Here is a 22,563-nt window from a genome sequence, read left to right on the forward strand (position 1 = left end):
GATGGTCACTGTTTTGCACTCCATGTTTAGGAAAGGGTTATGCAAAATCTAGTGTCTCATTAAATTTTGCATAGTTAGTTCTTGCATGGTTAGTTTGGACAGAAGTGTTGCATTGTCCCTCTTTTTGGCCACTACCCTGCCTTTCATTATTGGAGTTGTTCTTAATGGAGAATTTGAGCCATTGTGTCTGTTTAGATGCCTTGCTAATTTCATCTGCCAGTTTCATTTAGGGACAGTTAACTTAATTTTATTTATGGACTGCTTTTCCAACAAGAGCAGTCTTCAGAGTGGCTTGCAAAAAAGTGTAACACACAACTGTGATATAAAAAAATAACAATTCACAAAATAATTCACACAGATGGTGGCATCAGACACCTCAACTGGTACTGCACTAACAACAGCATTTTGTCTTGTATTGAGGCTAGAGGTGGTTACAGAGCTCTTCACGAGGTTATATTTCTTCCAGTGGAAATACTACTTTCATAATTAGGAATCTATACGCTGGGTTGGACACTGAGTTGTATGGAATGGAACTGAAAACTGAATGATCCCCTGAGTGAAAGGCGGGGAGGCCATTTTTGCTGATGCCCCCTCCCTCCCTAGGCTCCCACAGACTTGTTTTGGAGGGTTGGGGCCCCTCCAGGACAGTATGTGAGGTGGTACTGGGGCAAGGAGAAATGTGTAAAAAAAAAATGTTGCCTCACCCCATTAATCCAGTGGGGAGTCTCCACTGGACCCCAGTTCCTTCCACCAGCAAAAGGAGTCCTTCTGGGAACTTTAAATCTAACTCACTGAATTTGCAGAGTTCATTAAACTGATCTACTAGAACTTGTTAACATATGTCTTTAGACCTGCAGATGTTATATTCTGACCTGAAATGGATTTGACTGTATCTAGAATATATATTCTACCTATGTTTGAAAGCCCAGGGTTTTTAAATATACATATTAAAATATGCCACCAACAAAGACCTACAAATTGTATCTGGGTTTGGTAGCCAACGATTAGTGAGAAATAATCACTTGTGGTCAAATCCTAGCACAATATACTTCATATAACTTCTGAGAAACACTCCTGCTAAGGGAAGATTTAGGGAAGAGGAAAAGAAGGTGGAGGGGGGTGTAATCGGAGGGGACTAGCTGTTGTGACAACTCAGTAATGATGAAAAGGCACTCTGTACCTTCTCAGTCTAAAGGAATATTTTCAAAAGTCTATAGCTTTATATATTTTTTTTCATTTTTGTTGTTGGTAAATCTCAGTAGTTTTCTGACTTCACATATATATGAGATTGCATTATACAGAGCCAAACCATTAGCCCATCTAGCCCAGTCTTGTCTGCCGTAACTGGCATTGTCTTTCCAGGACCAGTGGTGGAGGTCCTTCCCATCACCTATTACTTGATTATTTAGCTGGAAATAAATGGAATTAGACTACTGGTCTACTACAGACTTCCAGCCCTTCCCTTTGCCGGTTTGATCATCCAAAAAAGCGATTCTGTTGCGACAGTCTCCCCTCCCCCCCCCCCGGGGTTTCTCCCCATTACCGAGTATTTAGTTAAGGCAAGTATTCTTAATAGTACAAAACTTTGCATGTTCACTCAGAAGTACATGGTTAACTCCCAAATAACAAGGATGGTACATGCTGGTCCTGTTGGCACATTATGACCCCACCAGCAAATTCCAACATGCTGCCTGTTCTTATGACCTATGAAAGATGGTAAGGAGATGAGGTTTTTTATCACACAGGGAGATCTCTGAGAGATAGTTACATCAAAATGAAGTGTAATTTGTTGTACAGAGCCCAGTTTCTCACGCAGCAACTGAGAGAAGCTCACATGATCCCTCTTTCTGAAATCATGATTGGAGTGAGGGGCGAGGAGACTTTCACCATCGCTCACAAAAAACAGCAGTGTTTACACTCAGCAGCTATACAAGACTTTTAAAAGAAACAGCAACAAAGCACCTACCCAGCAAGAAAAAAAATGCTGTTCATTTGAGATGGAGGTGAGGGGGACTGACTGCCTGGCAGATGTAGAGGGTAGAAGGGAGAGAAGGGAAAGACATGAAACTTTAACCCTCTACCCCCCCTATCCTGGAAGGAAGTTTGATATCCTGTTTGGGAGATATACTGACTTTGATAACCTTTCAGGTAACTCCCTCATCTTTGCCTAAATCTTGCAATGGGAGGGAAGCTGCAATGTTTCTTTCTGTGCTCAGGAAGGAAAACCTAGACTGTGAAACAAGAAAAGCAGGGCAGAAACAGTTTGCAAACACAGGCTTGTGCCTTATATTCACCATAAGACTGGAACTAGAATGGGATGGAAGAAAATGTGACAGTAAAAAAGCTAAGATTCTTGGTTTAAATATTTTACTGCATTCTTCTCTAGAGAGCTGAAATTGGAACTGTTATGGAAACTGTGGTAGCAAACAAACTTGAAAGACCTGAAATATGACCTCAGTCTTGGGAGATCAGATAAATACTGCTGAAAGTTTATGGTGTATTTCTCTAGCCCTTCTGCTGAATTTCTTTCCTGTTGGCATTCCCAGACACACTCTGAAATTCCTGCCTTCCTCCCCCACTCCATACCATTCCACCAACCAGTCATCAAAACAGTTCTTGGAAGCCTACCGTTGAAGGATAAAGGTTGCATTTTTGCATTGAACATATTTGTGTGGGAAGGCATATCTCATCCTAAATTTGTTAGCTTTACATACTTTTCTGCTGGCTGGGTAATCCACAAACAGGCCAGGATCCACCAACACGGCTGGATGGGCTCCATCTCTTAAGTAGTTACAGCCTCTCTAGCTCATTATTTTTAGAAAGCATTGTGCATTTGTTGCTAACTTATTGCAGGAATCCAGTCTCCTCCAGTCAAGGCAGGATTTCTATGGTCAGCTACTTCACTTCCCCAGCACTCAAACTAATATTTTGCTTCTGAGAAAATGTGATTCTACCCTTTCCTCCCTCTTTTTGCTCATGTGGAGGTACGCGGCAGGTTTCTGCTGTTGCTGCTTTATCATATGGGGGAAAAGCGTTTTAAAATATTAATAGCGAACACAGTCCCTGTGTTCAATTACTCTGTGTTCAAGGTCAATTACTGGCAAGGTGCTGCAGGGCCAGAGGCAAAGACATTGTCAGGAACAGGCAAGGACCGAGTATCAGCAAGGCATACCGAGAGCAGAAACAGGAGACAAAAACATAAAGCTGCCACCACACTCATGTTGCCGTGGCAAAGCCTGGAAGGAAGAGGAGGCTCTTTAGGGCTTCCTGCGGCTCCCAGCTGGTCTGCTTTAGAGGACCTGGGAACACCTGCAGGCCCAGGGCTTAATCCTGCAAGTACTGCAGTGTGGACCAGGCTGCCTTCTGTATCTGGCCACCAGATGGAGCTGCAGAGCTTCTAAGGTTGAGCAGATCCTGACAGACTCACAGGATCAGGGGAAGGGTTAAAGCCCCTATCCCCATGCCAAGTCCCAGTCCAAATCAGGGCCCTACACCTGCAATTTATTTTGGAAAAGCCACTCACACAATTGTTAATTCGTGAATGGCATCTTCTGTAGTCAAGCCCTGTGAGATCTCACTCAGTTCGCATGTAACACTAAGCCACCCTAGAGAATAAGCTACTATGGGTTGGTTGGTTGGTTGTTCGCCAACCCACATTACTCCCAACAGCTGATTGGTGCAGGGCAGCTCGGCATGGCTTGTTTACCCCTTAGTCTCCCACATGTATCCTATTGTCCTCTGCAGCACGACCTGTCTCGTCTCCTCATCCCGACCCTCTCCTTGTTCCAGTTGCTACCCCTTTCCAGAGCACTTACTTCATTTGCCACCTTCAAAAAAAAAGTTTGGTGCCTCAAAATTACACAGATGCACAACCGCATTTGTTAATAATAATTTTTTGTCGGCCTTTCACAAGTGTGCAGGAGTGTAGATTCAGTTGTCTGATATGTGTAGTCTTCCCTGGTCAGTTTTGTTGTATGTTTCAGCTGTCAAAGGGAGCAGGAAGTGGAGAAGGTAAGGTACAAGGAAATTGATAAGAGGAGGCTACATATAGGCTAATTTGTGCATAGCTAGGGAGAAGTAATAGTAAGAGAAAGGAGGAACCCAGTAGCGCAATTCAGAAGTGCGGAAAATGGTGAATGGGGGAAGTGCACCAAAAGGGAAGGGGGCCAATATCTCGCCCTTGGCAATGTAATCCTCTCACTTTTAAGTGTTGAACTGGCACTTTTCAGTGTCCTCCACCCTTTCAAAACTTACTTCCCCAAGTCTCCAGAAATAGGGGTGATTAACTCCTCCCACCCCTTTTTGTGGTCCTTTGCAGAGCAGTTACTGCTGCGGTTACTGCACTTCAGCGTTTATAAGTATCTAAAACCTTTACAAAAATGTATATTTGTGTGTAAGGGTGTATTTAGGTATGCCTTATCCTGAGAGTGGACAACTGAAGAGGGTCTGGGGGCCAATTTTTCACCCCTGGAACCCCCCGAGGGCTGCCCCCACCCACCCACTCACTCACTCACCCACTCACTCACCCTGCTGAGATCACAGCTGCCAAATTGCTGCTGAAAAAGCCACATTTTCACTTAAAACAAGGCACGCAGGGAGCATGTGAGTTGTTTTAATGCACAATAGCACTCATCGCACGTTATTTTAAAGTGAAAATGCAGCTCTTTTGCTGCTGGCGCTACTGCTCCACTGAAATTTAGCAGCAATTTGGTGGTGGTGACTTGGGGCGCTGGCAGGGGCCACAAAAATGCGTGGTGGTCTGTGTGTTGTCTACCCCTGCCTTAGCCAGAGCTAGTATTGATGGAAACAACTGTTCGATAGGCCTGGTAAATCAGCTTTAGGGTCCACAATGGATTCATGATTCCTTCTGCTAAAACTGAACACACAAGCTCGGTGTATTTTAACTTTTTTTCAGAATGTGGAAGAATGTAAATAAATGTAAATAAAATATTCACAGGAAAATGTGTGATAATAGACACAGCACTCAAGAAATTGAAACCCCTGCTCTTTATCTTAGCAGCCCAGCAAGCTTGTTTAGACTTAAAGTTACTTTAAACGCCCCCCTCCCCACGCCCATTAGGTTTCATTCCTACAATTTCTTATTGGTATGTTTAATCTGTATTTGGAAAAACAACACCTGGACCTTATAGTTTAGGAGTACCATCATTGTCACAAATCATGTTTCATGACTTGGCAAGGCAATGAAGGTTTTCGCTCAAGGTGTGTATTCAGTGATGCCAGCTTTTATTTCCCTAGTAGAAATAGAAATCACAGATCTTGCTGTGAGTAATATTTTATTCAGATACTTTCGGTATTTGGAAGAAATACCATTCATCGTTTCCCAAATTACTTGACTTAAATAAGTCAAAAGAATGCAACATGCCTCAAGAGAATCACATTAAGGTAGCAGTGAGGGAAGCAGCAAGAGCCAGGGCCTGCAGGAGAAGCCACCACCACCACCACCGGGGAAGAGGCGTGCTTGCCGCCGCTGGGCCTGCTGCTGCTGCCGCCGCTGCCACCACCACCAGGCCTTCCTTGTGAACTTCTGCCTGGCAGACCGCCAGTCCCTGCAGGACCAGGCCCCCAGGTACCGATCCAGCTGTGCTGCTCCACCTGCCCCTCCCTGGAGGGGCTACATAAGCTGGCTGGCTGAGGTGGCCTGGGAGAGCCAGGGCCTGCAGGAGAAGCCACCACCACCAGGGAAGAGGCGTGCTTGCTGCTGCTGGGCCTGCTGCCGCCGCCGCCGCTACCACCGCCACTAGGCCTTCCCTGTGGACTCCTGCCTGGCATTTTTAAGGGGATTTTAATTGTTTTGTTTGTTTTATTTTGTTGGGGGGGATTTTGTTGTGTTTTTAGGGGTGGGTAGCCTGCCTGATAGGCGGGAGCGAGGGGGCATGTGTCCACCTGATGGAGGCAGTGGGGGGAGTGATGGGGGCCAGAACATACCGAGGCTGGGCGGCAGGCGCTGGCGGAGCGCTAGGGGCAGGCCATGCCAGGTAAGGGGAACAAGGGAGAGATGTGTAGTATCTGTCCCCTGCTCCGGGCCTGCCCAGAGCCAAAGGATGGCTGGGGGAGGCGTGACCCCATCTTCTGGCCTTCGTTTGCTGCTCTGCAATGCCAGGTCTGTTACCCAGAAAACCTCCCTCATCCATGACATGATCCTGGATGAGGGTGTAGACCTGGCATGTATTACGGAGACCTGGCTGGCAGAGGCTGCTGCTCCAACCCTTGCAGCCATGTGTCCAGCTGGATTTTCGTATGCACAGCAGCCGAGGGCTGGGGATCGGGGAGGGGGAGTGGCTGTTATCTACCGAGAGTCCTTGGTCTTCACCAGACCCCCTCTCCGGGAGACCAAGGTTGCTGAGTGCATGTACTGGAGGTTGGGCCCGAAGGGCAGTCCTGGGATTCTGCTCGTGTACCATCCACCCCGCTGCACGACTGACTCCCTGGCCGAGGTGCCTGAGGTGGTCTCTGATGTGCGTGTACAGTCCCCTAACTTACTGGTGTTGGGGGACTTCAACGTCCATTCGGAGGCCATCCTCACAGGAGCACCTCGGGACTTCATGGAGACCATGGCCTCCTGGGAGCTGCACCATATTCTAACTGGGCCCACCCATGTAGCCGGTCATGCACTAGACCTTGTGTTTGTTTCTGGAGAAGCGGGGAGTGATCTGGAAGTCGGGGGTATATCCACCACCCCCTTGTCATGGTCAGATCACTAACTGGTGATGTTGGACTTCTCGGTTCCACAACCCCTCCGCAGGGGTGGAGGACCCATTAAAATGGTCCGCCCCAGGCGTCTTATGGATCCAAATGGATTCCTGAACGCGCTTGGGGATTCTCTGGGGCATGCCAACGGCCACTCGGTCGAGACCCTGGTGGGTGGCTGGAATGCCGCAATCACTGGGGCATTAGATCGGGTGGCTCCGAAACGCCCTCTCCCCCTGAACAGGGCTCGGACTGCACCATGGTTCAATCCGTGGTTACGAGATCTGAAACAGGAGGTGAGATGGCTAGAGCGCCGGTGGCGGACGTCTCGCTCCAAAGACGATCAGACACGGGCTAGAGCTATATCTTCAGCCTATCACGTGGCGGTGAAGGCAGCAAAAAAGGAATATTATGCTGCCTCTATCGCGTCTGCAGAGTGCTGCCCCAGGAGGCTGTTCCAAGTGGTCCGGAGCCTGGTCGGGCCTGTGGCTCCGGAACCACTGGAGCATTCTAAGGCCTCCTGTGAGGCTTTGGCAAGGCACTTTGCAGATAAAATTAATCAGATTAGGTGTGTTACTCTGCACACTGTGGATACAGTTAATTAGCAAGAGGCGGCCTGTGGCAAACCGGTTTTGTGGGATCGGTTCCAGCTTCTTCCTCCTGATGAAGTGGACAAGGTGCTTTCATCTGTAAGGCCGACCACCTGCTTACTTGATCCTTGCCCATCTTGGCTCATTATGAGCTGCAGAGAGAGACTGGGTGAGGGGATCAGGGCGGTGGTGAACGCCTCCCTTCAGGAGGGAGTGATGCCATCAGCCCTCAAGCAGGCAGTGATCTTAAAGAAGCCCTCCTTGGATCCCCAAGTTCTGAACAACTTTCGCCCAGTCTCAAATCTGCCATTTTTGGGCAAGGTGATTGAGCGGGTGGTGGCGGTGCAGTTGAAGGCACACTTGGAAGAAACTGATTATCTAGACCCACTTCAGTCGGGCTTCAGGCCTGGGCATGGGACAGAAACGGCCTTGGTCGCCTTGGTGGATGATATGAGGAGGGCTCTGGATAGGGGTGAATGCTCCTTCCTTGTTCTCCTCGACCTCTCAGCGGCTTTTGATACCGTTGACCACGGTATCCTCTTGGACCGCCTGGAGGAGATGGGCATTGGAGACACTGTATTGCGGTGGTTCCGGCCCTTCCTCTCCGGCAGGTACAAGAGGGTAGCACTGGGAGAGGAGGTTTCGGACCCGTGGCCACTTACTTGTGGGGTGCCACAGGGTTCCATCCTCTCCCCGATGCTATTTAACATCTATGTGAAGCCACTGGGAGCTATCATCAGGAGGTTTGGGGTGCAGTGTCATCAATATGCGGATGACACGCAGCTCTATCTCTCATTCAAATCTTCACCAAGGTTGGCCGTAGAATCCCTGTCCAAATGTCTGGAGACAATGAGTGGCTGGATGGGGAGGAATAAGCTGAAGCTGAACCCTGACAAGACCGAGGTACTTTTGGTGGGAGACAAGAGGAGGCTGGGGGATGTTGACCTGGTGTTGAATGGGGTATGGCTACCCTTGAAAGACCAGGTCCGCAGCCTGTGGGTCATTTTGGACTCCCAGCTGTCCATGGAGGCTCAGGTGTCAGCTTTGAGCCGGACAGCGCTGTATCAACTCCATCTGATACGGCGGCGGCGCCCCTTCCTTCCCGACCATCTGCTCCCATCGGTAGTACATGCCCTGGTCTCCTCTCGTTTAGACTACTGTAATGCGCTCTACGTGGGGTTACCCTTGAAGACGGTTCGGAAGCTGCAGCTGGTACAGAACTTGGCGGCTCGCCTGATTAAAGGCAGCCGCCGGCGGGATCACATCACTCCAGTGCTGAAGGAGTTGCACTGGTTACCAGTTGTTTTCCGGGCCAAATTCAAGGTGTTGGTTTTGACCTTTAAAACCCTATATGGTTCCGGCCCAGCCTATTTTAAGGAGCGCCTCCAGCAACACCAGACAGGCCGCTTAACAAGATCAGCCTGGGATGGCCTTCTCTCTGTCCCATCAGCCAGGACAGCTAGACTGGTGGGGACGAGGGAGAGGGCCTTCTCTGTGGTGGCCCCCACTCTGTGGAACTCCCTCCCTAGGGAACTCCGTCATGCCCCCTCTTTAATGAGCTTCCGTCGTGCATTAAAAACGTGGTTGTTCAGGCAGGCATTTGGGGTGGGTTAGGGTATTTAAAAAAAAAAATATATGGTAAAATTTTATTGTTTTAAATTGTTTTATGTGGGTTGTGCATCGCCCAGAGTGGCTGGGTGGCCGGTCAGATGGGCGATTAATAAATTTAATAATAAATAAATAAATAAAAATCTTAAGAATAATTTCACTTGGAGTATCATTTCACTTTAGTAACTTGGCTCAGAATAATTCACTCCCATCCCACCCCTGCAGATGCTCTGAACTTTTAAGTATCCACCCAATCGGCTGCTTTTATCAAAAGCAATCCCCAAATCAGCAGTTTTAATACTTCTGTGATTTGAAGTAAAACTCATTACACGGACCATAACTCCAACGATGTTGGAATATTGAAATTACAGTGTGAATGGTAACCGTTTTGTTTGTTATAGTTGTGGTGATATGGCCATTGGTTTGTTCATATCATATTCGGTTGGCAGATTCTTGTAAAGATACACACTGAAACACCTCTACTCATGCAAATTATCTGTTTACATGAGTTGCAAGATCCTATTCCATGAAATGAACATCTCACCTTGCGATCTTCCCAGTTCACTGAAAAGAAAGGGTGATCCACTGTGAGCTAGTCATTCCAATATTACACCATTTGTGTGAGTAGATAGTTGATCTTGGTTCAGTGGGTAGAATTCACTATGGGGTGCTGTAGTGGACGTCCACTCATACAGTAGGTGCTTCCAGTTGAAGTGATCATAGCACTAACAATTAGAAGGCAATGTACAGTTCTTCTTTCTTTTTCTTCTTAGGGTGCAGTCCTATTGGGATGCCCATCAGCCTCTGAACTCAGAGGCTGACGGGCATCCTATGCAGAGTAGGAGGATCACAGAGGCGATTTTTACCTCCACTCTCCTCCCGCCTTGCATTTTTGCTAGATGGGTGTTTCTGCCTGTCTGACTGTGGCTCTGCAGAGTGGGAGGGAAGGAGGCTGGAGGATTCTTTGTATGCTGGCCTTCCCAGTCCCCTCCCCACCCACAGACCTGCCCCTTTTCTCTCCTCTCTGAGGTCGCTTTTGTGACATCAGAGAGGCAGTTGGCGCAGTTTTCGCCACGCTGGTTGCAAGAGGGAGGGGGTTGGGGAACTCAGACACTATCTCTGACCTCAGTTCCAGAAATCCAGGCTACCTTGTGGCCCCCCAGACACTGTCTAGGTGCCATAGGATTGCTCTCGTGACAGATTTTCTACAGTAAGAAAAAAAACTGGAAGAAGTGGTGGGAAAACAGAGGATGAGTACAAGCAGATGATGACAACGTCTGGATCCCCTGTAAAGTTCCATGAATGAAGCAGGGTAGTGGCATGCTAATAGCCTCATCTGGAAGCACCTCTTCCCTCTGCAGACCTCAAGGTGTACTTGGATAAATATTTGAGGACCCCAAAGCCAGTAGTTACAAGGTTTGATGTAATTCTGAAAAACAGAGCCTAAACATCTGTGGCCTATAGGTACTGAATTCTTGACTGTTTTCAGCAGTGGTGATTTCAGTGATGAAAATAGTGAGGACAGCAATCATTTTTTAATAACTGCTATCGCTGTTAACCACAGGGTTGCTTCTTAGGCTTGAGCCTAGCATTTGGGCGCAGGAACTTTGGAACTTTGTCCTTCAGGGTCAATTGCTCTGCTGCTCTGTCAGGCTTGTTACTGAGTGGCTGCTGTTCAGATGCAAGTTTCACTTCTCAAGTCATAGAATCATAGAATAGTAGTATAGTAGGGTTGGAAGGGGCCTACAAGGCCATCGAGTCCAACCCCCTGCTCAATGCAGGAATCCAAGTCAGAGCATCCCTGACAGATGGCTGTCCAGCCTCATCTTGAACACCTCCAATGCAGGAGAGCCCACCCCCCGGTAATTGGTTCCATTGTCGTATTGCTCTAACAGTCAGGAAGCTTTTCCTGATGTTCAGCCGGAATCTGGCTTCCTGTAACTTGAGCCCATGATTCCGTGTCCTGCACTCTGGGATGATCAAGAAGAGATCCTGGCCTTCCTCTCTGTGACAACCTTTCAAGTACTTGAAGAGCGCTATCATATCTCCCCTCAGTCTTCACTTCTCATTGGAAGCTTGTCTTCCCCCTTGGAGCTGGCAAGACCGCAAACTGAAAGCACCGAAATATCTGTTTGACAAGAGGGCTCCTTGGTGGCTGCTTGTAGAGATGCTGCCTTTTGTTGTTGTTGTTGTTCAGTCGTGTCCGACTCTTCGTGACCCCATGGACCATAGCATGCCAGGCCTTCCTGTCCTGCGCTCTCTCCCATAGTGTGCTTAAGTTCAAATTCATTGCATCGGTGATGCTATCTAGCCATCTCATCCTCTGTCGTCCCCTTCTCCTTTTGCCTTCAGTCTTTCCCAGCATCAGGGTCTTTTCCAGAGAGTTTTCTCTTCGCATTAGGTGGCCAAAATATTTGAGCTTCAGCTTCAGTATCTGTCCTTCCAATGAGCACTCAGGGTTTATTTCCTTTAGGATGGACTGATTTGACCTCCTTGCAGTCCAGGGGACTCGTAAGAGTCTTCTCCAGCACCTCAGTTCGAAAGCATCAATTCTTCGGTCCTCAGCCTTCCTTATAGTCCAGCTCTCACAGCCATACATTACTACTGGGAAAACCATAGCTTTGATTAGACGGACCTTTGTCGGCAAGGTGATGTCTCTGCTTCTTACTATGCTGTCTAGATTTGCCATAGCTTTCCTCCCAAGGAGCAAGCGACTTTTAATTTCATGGCTACAGTCACCGTCTGCGGTGATCTTGGAGCCCAAGAGAGTAAAATCTGTCACTGCTTCCATTTCTTCCCCTTCTATATACCAGGAAGTGATGGGGCCAGATGCCATGATCTTCGTTTTTTTAATGTTGAGTTTCAAACCAGCTTTTGCACTTTCCTCTTTCACCCTCAACAAGAGGCTCTTTAGATCCTCTTCGCTTTCTGCCATTAGGGTGGTATCGTCTGCATATCGGAGGTTGTTGATAATTCTCCCAGCAATCTTAATTCCGACCTCTGATTCATCCAACCCAGCATTTCTCATGATGTACTCTGCATATAAGTTAAATAAGCAGGGTGACAATATACAGCCTTGTCGTACTCCTTTCCCAATTTTGAACCACTCGGTTGTTCCATGTCTGGTTCTTACTGTTGCTTCTTGACCCTCGTACAGGTTTCTCAGGAGACAGGTAAGGTGGTCTGGTACTCCCATCACTTTAAGAATTTGCCACAGTTTGTTGTGATCCACACAATCAAAGGCTTTAGCGTAGTCAATGAAGCAGAAATAGATGTTTTTCTGGAATTCTCTTGCTTTCTCCATGATGCAGCGAATGTTGGCGATTTGATCTCTAGTTCCTCTGCCTCTTCGAAACCCAGCTTGTACTTCCGGTAGTTCTCGGTTTGCATACTGCTGAAGCCTAGCTTGTAGGATTTTGAGCATCACCTTGCTGGCATATGAAATGAGCGCAATTGTGCAGTAGTTTGAACACTCTTTGGCGTTGCCCTTCTTTGGAATTGGAATGTAAACTGACCTTTTCCAGTCTTGTGGCCACTGTTGAGTGTTCCAGATTTGTTGGCATATTGAATGCAGCACTTTAACAGCATCATCTTTTAGGATTTTAAATAGCTCAGCTGGAATACTGTCATCTCCGCTAGCTTTGTTGTTAGTAATGCTTCCTAAGGCCCACTTGACTTCACTCTCTAGGATGTCCGGCTCAAGTTCAGTGACCGCACTATCATGGCTATCAGGGACATGAAGATCTTTCCTTTATAGTTCTTCTGTGTATTCTTGCCACCTCTTCTTAATTTCATCTGCTTCTGTTAGGTCCCTGCCTTCTTTGTCCTTTATCATGCCCATCTTTGCACAAAACGTTCCCTTGAGATCTCCAATTTTCTTGAAAAGATCACTAGTCTTTCCCATTCTGTTGTTTTCCTCGATTTCTTTGCATTGTTCATTTAAGAAGGCCTTCTTGTCTCTCCTTGCTATTCTCTGGAACTCTGCATTCAGTTGGATATATCTTCCCCTTTCTCCCTTGCTTTTTGCTTCCCTTCTTTCCTCAGCTACTTGTAAAGCTTCATCAGACAGCCACTTGGCTTTCTTGCATTTCTTTTTCTTTGGGATGAATTGAGTTGCTGCCTCCTGAACAATGTTACGGACCTCCATCCATAGTTCCTCAGGCACTCTGTCTATCAGGTCTAATCCCTGAAATCTATTCCTCACCTCCACTGTATATTCATCAGGGATATGATTGAGGTCATACCTGAATGGTTTAGTGGTTTTCCCTACGTTCTTCAATTTAAGCTGAAATTTTGCAACAAGAAGCTCATGATCTGAGCCACAGTCAGCTCCAGGTCTTGTTTTTACTGACTGTATAGAGCTTCTCCATCTTTGGCTGCAAAGGACATAATCAATCTGATTTCGATATTGACCATCTGGTGATGTCCATGTGTAGAGTTGTCTCTTGTGCTGTTGGAAAAGAGTGTTTGCTATGATCAGCGTGTTCTCTTGGCAAAACTCTATTAGCTTTTGTCCTGCTTCATTTTGTACACCAAGGCCATGCCTGCCTGTTATCCCGGTGATTTTTTGACTTCCTACTTTAGCATTCCAGTCCCCTATGATGAAGAGGACATCTTTTTTTGGTGTTAGTTCTAGAAGGTGTTGTAGGTCTTCATAGAACCTATCAACCTCAGCTTCTTCGGCATCAGTGGTTGGGGCATAGACCTGAATTACTGTGATGTGGAATGGTTTGCCTTGGATTCCTCCTGAGATCATTCTATCGTTTTTAAGATTGTACCCCAGTACTGCTTTTCCCACCCTTTTATTGACTATAAGTGCTGCTCCATTTCTTCTAAGGGATTCTTGCCCACAGTAGTAGATATGATGGTGACCTGAATTAAATTCGCCCATGCCTGTCCATTTTAGTTCGCTGATTCCCAAGATGTCGATGTTCAATCTTGCCATCTCATGTTTGACCACCTCCAGCTTACCTTGATTCATTGATCTGACATTCCAGGTTCCTAAACAATATAGTTCTTTACAGCATTGGATTTTCTTTTCACCACCAGACACATCCACAGCTGAGTGTCCTTTCGGGTTTGGCCCAGCCGCTTCACTCTTTCTGGGGCTACTTGGAAATACCCTCTGCTCTTCCCCAGTAGTATATTGGACACCTTCCGACCTGAGGGGCTCATCTTCCGGCGTCATCTCTTTTAGCCTTGTGATACGTTCCATGGGGTTTTCTTGGCAAGAATACTGGAGTGGGTTGCCATTTCCTTCTCCAGTGGACCACATTTTGTCAGAACTCTCTGCCATGACCTGTCCATCTTGGGTGGCCCTGCACGGCATAGCTTATGGCTTCACTGAGTTACACAAGCCCCTTCGCCACAACAAGGCAGTGATCCATGAAGGGGCTGCCTTTTGTACAGTGAGCCTAACCATCTGTATGTCACTAGATGGTCACATGATTTCTGAAAACATCAGTCATAATCTCTTTCCTGGTAGCCCATGTGCTTGGCCAGTCAGGATTTCGCATGCAGAAACAATTCCTGGGCCATATAAACGAGACCAAATGTAACAAAACAAAGGTGTGTTTGCTAGTACTGTTTGATTCCTAATAAAAAAGTGATGCAAAAATATTGGACTTCATTAATAACATCTTTGGGGGGGATAGATGTTTTATATTAACTAGGGGTGTGCAATTAATTTAGAAACCATAGCTTTTAATTTCACAGTGAAGGTTGTTTTTGTCTTTAAAAAGGAGAATTTTCTGTACCATTGTTTGTGAAGTCATAGAGATTGATGGAGGAAGTTGGACTTCTGGACTATAAACTCCTCAAAGTACAGTCTGATCTAAATAGTCTAATTCTAAGGATGTTTACACAAAGTAAGTCCTGTTAATTTCAATGAATTCCAGATGAGTATATGTAGGATAGCAGCCTTCAGTTGTTGGTGTCCATTTGAGGAGTGTGTTCCAGTGTTTTTTCTGTGTGTACACAACACACACTATTTAGTGATCAGCTTTGTCCATGTGATAATGCATTTGTAGTGTGCAGTGTTGGTGAAATTTCTTTTGAATGTGGGGGATGCTTTGTCTGCACTCACTTTTGGCAGAGCCCTGTGTATGCTGTGTGGTCACTACTTGTTGAAACTAGTAGAGTACAGCCAGAGACATTGCCCATGTATCAACCCTGTCATTTAATATGGGTAGTAGGTCAAAAGTAAATACAGTGATTATTGCTAGTCCCTTTTTGGATAGAAATTTGAAAAACATTGTCATAACATCATTACGTTCTAGAGTGGGCACCAATGGCTTCTTCGTCGTAACTTTAGCTACCAGATTTCTGACTCCCACCACTTATAAATTGTGTTCTTTAAATACTCTGTAAGACAGAGTCTAGGGGGCCATAGGATACTTCAGATTCCTGGATCTGTGCTCAGAGACCACTCCAACCTTGGACCCAGAAGTCCAAGCTTCCTGCCCCCCCCCCCCAGCCAGCGCAGAGAAAATCGCACTGGCTGCCTCTCTGAGGTCGCAAAGGTGACCTCAGAGGGAAGGGAAAGGGGGCATGCTGGTGGGCGGGGAAGGGACTGGGGAAGTGAGGATATGAGCTGTCCCCAGCCTCCTTTCCTCCCCATTCCTAATGACTCAGCTAGACAGGTGAAAAATCCCGTCTAGCAAAAATGCAGAGCAAGGGGAGCGCAGAGGCAAAAATCACCTCCATGCACCTAGCAAAAATGCAGAGGATGCCCATCAGCCTCTTGAGTTCGGAGGCTGATGGGAATCCCGATAGGATTGCGCTCTAAGTATGTAAGTGGTTTATGGTCCACCTTGGATGACGCAGGAAAAAAAATATTTTTAACACGGTCTTGCAGGATGAATTGATTTAAATCAGGGGTGGCAGAAGGTAGCTCTCCAAAAGCCCCTGCCAGCATGGCCAGTGGTTGAAGTCCAACACATCTGGAGATCTACTTTCTGCGCACCCCTGATTTAAATCAGAGTGATTTAAATCAGCATGAAAAAGGCTGATTTTAATCATTGATTTAAATCGGGTGGGCAGCCTTTTTGGCTCTGAGGGCTGCATGTAATGCTGAGAGGTGGGGTGCAGGTTAAAGCTTTCCTCCCCTGCCCTCAGCAATCCTGATGCAGATAACTGCTTCCTCAGTACCAATTGCAGCAGGAAAACAGTGATCTATATGAAGATTGCTGGGGATGTGGAGAGGCTTAAACCTCTCCACCCTACCAGTGGTCCTGATAAGCTGTTTCCCGTCCCAGCAATAGGGGAAACAGCAAAATGTTCCCTGCCTCCCAGCTGGTGGCTGTTCAGTTGGGCATTGAGGAAAAGTGGATGGCTTTGCAGGGTACATAGGGCCGTGTGTTGCCCATATATGATTTAAATCAACTTTCCCATTATACTTCATATATTTCCTAAACAATGGTGCAAATCCAACCACTAAACTATGTTAATTTACAAATAAATAGAGTATTATTTACATTCATTCTTACAAGCAGGCCTTGTATCTTTTTGTCAGACTGTACACATTTTGCATGCATTTTTTTTACCTATAGAGGGAATCTCTTTAAAATATTCCAATTTAGGGTCTTTCTTATGACCCATACCCATGACAATTTGTGCGGTTAAATATGGGAAAGGGGGAACCTGCACAATGGATTATTTTGTATTCTCTTTCTTTCCAGTCTGGTCTTTTCTGCCTTGGCCCAGCCCTTACCCTCACAAAAACAAAGTAGCAAAATGATGATGATGATGATGATGATGATGATGATGATGATGAAATAAAATGCCTTTGAGTGGCAGGTTGAAGTAAGGTCTGTTAGTTACTGTCTATTTTCATCAGGTGAAAATGAAATGCCTGTTTGGTAGGTAGAGTGCAAATAATCATATTTGAGAAATGATGAAATCGATTCATTTACATAGAAAAGCCTCCTTTAGCTTAACATATTTGGTAGAGGTTACCTGTACAGGTAACATGCATATATCCAGACTATTTAATATTAATGTAGTTGCATTATACCACTGCAAGCAGTAGAAGTAATCCAGACCTTAAGAAATATGCAGAATTGAACCTTCTTTCAGTGATGCTTACATTTGTCATACTTCATTTGAATTTGGTATTCAGAAAGCAGATACTGGTCCTACCTCCCAACTGTATCTGTATTTCTTTGGAAGTATTAAAATTGTTAACCATTCATTTGGATGCATGTACCTTCAAGTACAAATAAACCTGTTTGATTTCTGTCTGATTGAAACATCCAAGCACTAGATATCCCAGAATAAAAGCATATACACTGAATCACAGTAGTTCCTTCAGAGCAGTTGCTATGATGCCAGAGTTATAGATCAGTGGAGTCTGAATACTGAAATAGTGAAAGGACAAAAACACAGCATGTTTTTTCTGCTTATCCCTTTATTCACTTAGTCTCAAACTTGTTTCTGGCTTTAAAAGTTTGGTTCACTTTTGAGGTGCAACAGTAACTGTGGTGTACAGCAAATATTCTCATGCAATAAATGGAGGATTTTGCATGTTACGTAGTCAGTTTTATAACTGACATTTCAAAGAAATTGAACTCCAGCAGGGAAGCCATTTAAAATCAATGACCTATTCCCCCCCAGCCCCTGTAGCAGCCCGTTTGTGTTCTAGGAACGCACGGCTTCAAACAAATACTAATGATCGTTGGCAGACATGTTCGCTAACTCTGCTACCTACTTCTCTGCCCACTCCTACCATTCTTTCCATATTGTAGCTCTTCCTTCTGTTTCATTTTGATTTGGCAGCACGCTCTCCTTCTGACCCACAGTTGTATCCTGTGCAGCAGTTTAGCTCATGCAACATGGGTGGTGTTCATTGCAGTGTTGGAAACTTAAGGGCTAGCTCTGCTATACACTTTCCTCCATGGTGGTGCTTTTAGAATGAATCCTGAAGAGTAATACATGTGAGAAGATGTGCTGGTACTGAAAATCCACATGAATTTCTTAGGAAGGAGCTCCTATTCATATGAATGTGGTAGTACAGTTTTCAGACTAAAGGCCTATTTCAGATATAACAATTTTGGGTCAGTAAGCCATGGTTTATCAGCTCAAGAACAAGCTGTTGCTCACATGCTCTGATCTTGGTTCCATATCTTGATTGTAAGCAGTGATTAAACCCACAGTTTCCTGAACATCGAGGGAAACTGTGGTTTAACAAATCAAGATAGAAGCACCAAAGCTTGACATGTGAGAGATGGGGGTGGGGGGAATGAAGAGGGAGCACAGAGGTATATGGATTGTTTTTGGGCTGATAAACCATAGTTTCATTTATTAGAACATTCATGAATTGCCTTTCTGTCCAAGAAAGCCTCCAAGGTGATATGCAGCATTCAAAACAAGTACATTAAAAACACCACAGCCCATCTTTAAAACACTAGAGAGCAGAATAAAACTGTTTAAAACCCATCAAAGACTAGCCCAAACAAAACAGTCTTTATGACCTTCCTAAACCTAGGCAAAGATGGGATGAGTCTAACCTCTTTAGGGAGGGAATTCCATAATTGGGGTGCTCCCATAGAAAAGGCCCTGTCCCATGTCCCGTCCCCCCTAACTTAACCTCTTTTGGCGGAATATATAACAGGTTTATAACAGGCATCTGAAGACAATTGTAAATTATGGGCAGGTTCATATGGGAGGAGGCAGTCTTTCAGATACCTTGGCCCCAGACTGTTTTAAGGAAGAACCACCACCTTGAATTGGGCCCAGAAAAACAAATTGGGAGTCAGTGCGGTTCAGGCATGACTGGTGTTTTATATGGTCTACAAAGCACTCACCAGAAAGCAGTCTGCCTGCCACATTTTGCACTAGTGTAGTTTCCAAACACTCTTCAAGGACAGCCCTATATAGAGCACATTTATCAGCCCAAACCTGGCCTAAATACGTGCATATGTATTTATTTATTTTGGGAAATGTTGTACCCCACTCTTCAGCCTGGGGGCTTCTAGAGCAGGCAACAATGGCTTTAAAAACCAATAAAACAGCATAGCAGCAAAAGTAGAATAGAACTGGGTTTGGACTTTGGCTGAGAACGCTTTCAGCCTCCCCTCATAGATCTTTCCTAGAAAAACCCATGTGGGATTCCTATTCTGGCACAATGGTCTGGCTCCAAAGAACTGCAGGCTAGTTCTGTGAGCCCAAGGGGGGGCTTTAGGTACTTTTTTTTTTCTCTCAAAGAGCAGCTCCCATGCCACGTGGCAAACTACTTTTGAAATGGAAGGAAGTTTTAAAAGAAGGAAAAATGGGGGGGGGGAGAATCCATTGGGCTAATGCAAGCCCCCCTGAGTGATCCTGAGCAGCTCTTTTGATCACAGGCAATTTCTTGCATGTCACCTCCCATCTGAATCATTCAGAAGATTCCTCTGTGTGGTGAATGTGTTATACCGATAGAACCCTTAGAAGATCAAAGAAACTTGTGAATCTTGCCCATGACATTAAAGGCAAAGCTAAATTGTAGAGCTGTACATAGAGAGGGCATTTGCCCTAAAAGATGGCATATAAATTTTTAAATAACCTTTGCCTATATAAACTTTTTGTGCTTCTTTGGCCATCATCACTGCATTGGAGAGCTGATAGATGTAGTACGATAAAGTCTGGAGTAAGGAGACATTTGAACAAGCGTTTTGAAATTGCCATAATGCATGCTATTTCAGAATTATCTGCAAATGCAGGATACTGTCCTGATTGATCCCTTAACATCTGTGCTGACATTGTTTGCTTCTGACTTGTAGATTGCATTCAAAGCAGAGTTCATTGAGTTAATGATTGGATAATTGTGACTGAGGGCTCCTATTAGCAAAATACAAGCCTCAAAAGCTGAGTTTCTATTGGTAACAAATCTGGTCAGGGCTGTATATAGCATGTGCTAGAAATATTAACATTTGGACACACCATAAATTACAAAATTAAGTAAACTGTCCCTCTTTATTTCGTATTTTACTCTGTTTCTTCTACATAGGGAGAGGGAAGAAGTTGTGCAGGACATTGAAGCTCAATCTCCTTCCCACTGGAAGGAGTCCCCTTCAGCTTCTTAAATTTCATCAAGTGTTGGCTGAGTACATTCAAACTTTTCTTCAAACCAATAAGGTCTAGAAACTTGTGTTTTTAAAATGCTAACGTTCTCAGGAAGCTGAATAGGGAATTATCTGTTACTGTGCATCTTTCCTTTGGTTATGTGTTCAAAGGGAGCCTTGCTTGTTCCAATGATTGAAAATCATTTTTTTTAAATTTGCCTTCTGAACTTTAGAAGATCTTGAGAGTTATTTGCCTGTAAATATGACTTTTTACAACCAGCTTGTACACAATTGCAATGGAATTAAGAAGAGAGGGAATAATAATGCAAGATTAGATGCGGCGACATGCCTTTGATGAAAATTCATGTGCCTTATTTAGAAAAGTTAATCCATTCTTCAAAGATCTGGTCCCATATCATACTTGCCAGTAATTTTCTTAAGATATCTCCCCCCAACAGTTGAAAGGAAGTTTACAGTAGAGCAGCAGTTCAGATAGGGTTGTCTAGTTGTCATAGTCCATTCTTATACTTCCTGCGTCACTGACCTTCCTCTGCTAGGATTAGGCAGCCTCTGAAATGAATTTGAATATTTTAGAACTTACAGATGGTGAGCTTCTTTCCCAGTATTTCTGTCTTTCCAACACTTTTTCTTTGCAGAAGAATATGGAAGTTGAGCAGCCTTTATAAACACCAAGTATTTAGCTCACAGCTTGTACGGCAGATAGAACTGCTGTCTGGAATTTTACAAACCATGAGTATTTGATGAATTTTTGAAGGAATGATTGAGCTAATGCTGATCTACTGAATGTATGATGTCATAGTCAGAGATTCCATCTTTGGAATTCTTCAGGAGAAATTAGCAAATGTGCTATGGTCCACTGGATATAAAAGTAGCTTCATGTTTCAGCTGAGCCATAGACTGATAACGTAGCCTTGAGACTGATAGTGTAGCCTAATATAACTCATCATATCTTAAGTTCTTTTTTAAAGGCCAATCCAGTAACTTTTGTGAGGATGAGTGGAGCAGTTTATAAATTCTGTATACGTCATGAGAATTGCTCAATCTGACAGTTTGTATGCAGAAGTTAAATAGGGGACATAGGAAAAAGTAGACAGTAGGTGAAAGCATCAGTTGTCTGCCAGCTTAATGCGGAAATGATCAAACTGTGAAATCACCATTTCTGCACTTGACTGTTAAAACCCTGCTGTTGTCTGTCATATTGCTGCGTTGTGCAGTGGCTTAACTTGTCTAGAATGTAATCTCTGTGACAAGGATGGGATGGGTCTTGAATTTTACTTTGAAGCCTACATGTTCATAAGCATCTGTATACCTCCCTGTCTTCTGTGATGCCTATAATGGCCTTTACCAGTGTACCAATGGTGCATTGGTAAAGACAGAATAATAGAAGATGTGTGTTCTGTATTGGTTTGGGGGATGATTAAAATAGGAGTATGTTTCAATGTATAGTATTGTGTTGTGTTTACAAGTTGTAATGTGACTTTGGCTGTTGCCTGAATTGGCTTCAGTTGACATTTTTGAAAATGGATACTTTTTTTCGGGGGGAGGATACAGGGGTACACTGTTGAAGTGCTACATATGACGTGTCTCTATGTTAGATGTAGGTACGCTTCTAAATAATTATGGAAACTAGAAACATATGTAGATTTATTTAGAAGCTTGGTGTAATGTGTTCAAAATCTTTACATTGCTTTGTTCTTTTTGCAAAAGTGACATCTGAATATTTTGCTAAATAATGTACTGAACTTCATATGCCAGCCCTAGCTATTTCACAGATTGATTCGATACGCTATATTGCCATATTCTCATGAAAATATTCTCTTTTTTGGACAACCACTTGTATGGTACTAATGATCTCTTCACTTTTCCCACAATTGATATGTTCAGCTGAGACCTTTAGGATATCAGGGGCTGAGCTTCTTTGATATTCCCATTATTTCCAGTTATCAAGTATATTATAGAAGCATACAGTGCAGTCTTATTTTAGTTGAATAACACTAGAGTTATATGGATAATTAGTATATTGTTGTTGTTGTTGTATATTGTAGTCTAGTTATTAACCAGGAATTTTGAATAACAGTTGTCAGACAAAATATTGGTGCCTGAAGTGTGTGTTTTAAAAAAGCTGTGATGACCTAGGGTTATAAACTATAGAGTAAAACTGAAAAAAGAAAAAAAGCTTTTGAAATGCTTTATGTTTAGTACTAGATAGTGCTGTCAGGGAATAATTAGACCAGGTATAATTCTGTAAAAGTTAACTGGAGCAGGTGTAAAATAGCATATATAATGCTTTGAGACGACAGACAGAGCAATCCTAAGTGGGGCTGTGGGGGGACCAATGTGGTAGATCTACCACAGCATCCAAAGCCCTTTTCAGCCTCTTTAGTTTAATTTTTTCACCATTGAAAGCAGTGGGAGGGGAGTTAGCTACACTGGATTCAGATTGGCATAGCTGAAGAGCCCAGATTGAGGGCTGTTTGGGGGAACCGAATGGTTCTCGATCCGGCAGATCCAAAACCACCTCCAACCCACCTCCAGAAAGCCCTGTTTCAGGGTCCTATGCTTGCTAATACCCACTTGAACACCACCAGTGGTAGCTT

The 22,563-nt window shown here is 44.6% G+C and overlaps 1 protein-coding gene across 3 annotated transcripts in view; it reads left to right on the top strand.

Moving 5' to 3' along the window:
* The window catches only part of BTBD7 (BTB domain containing 7), a 78,667-nt gene that overhangs the window by 39,342 nt on the left and 16,762 nt on the right, over positions 1-22,563 (top strand). The window lies entirely within an intron of this gene.

Source organism: Heloderma suspectum, chromosome 1 (assembly GCF_057233095.1).
Source record: "Heloderma suspectum isolate Gila_16-S chromosome 1, 16-S_ref, whole genome shotgun sequence".
NCBI lineage: Eukaryota > Metazoa > Chordata > Lepidosauria > Squamata > Helodermatidae > Heloderma > Heloderma suspectum.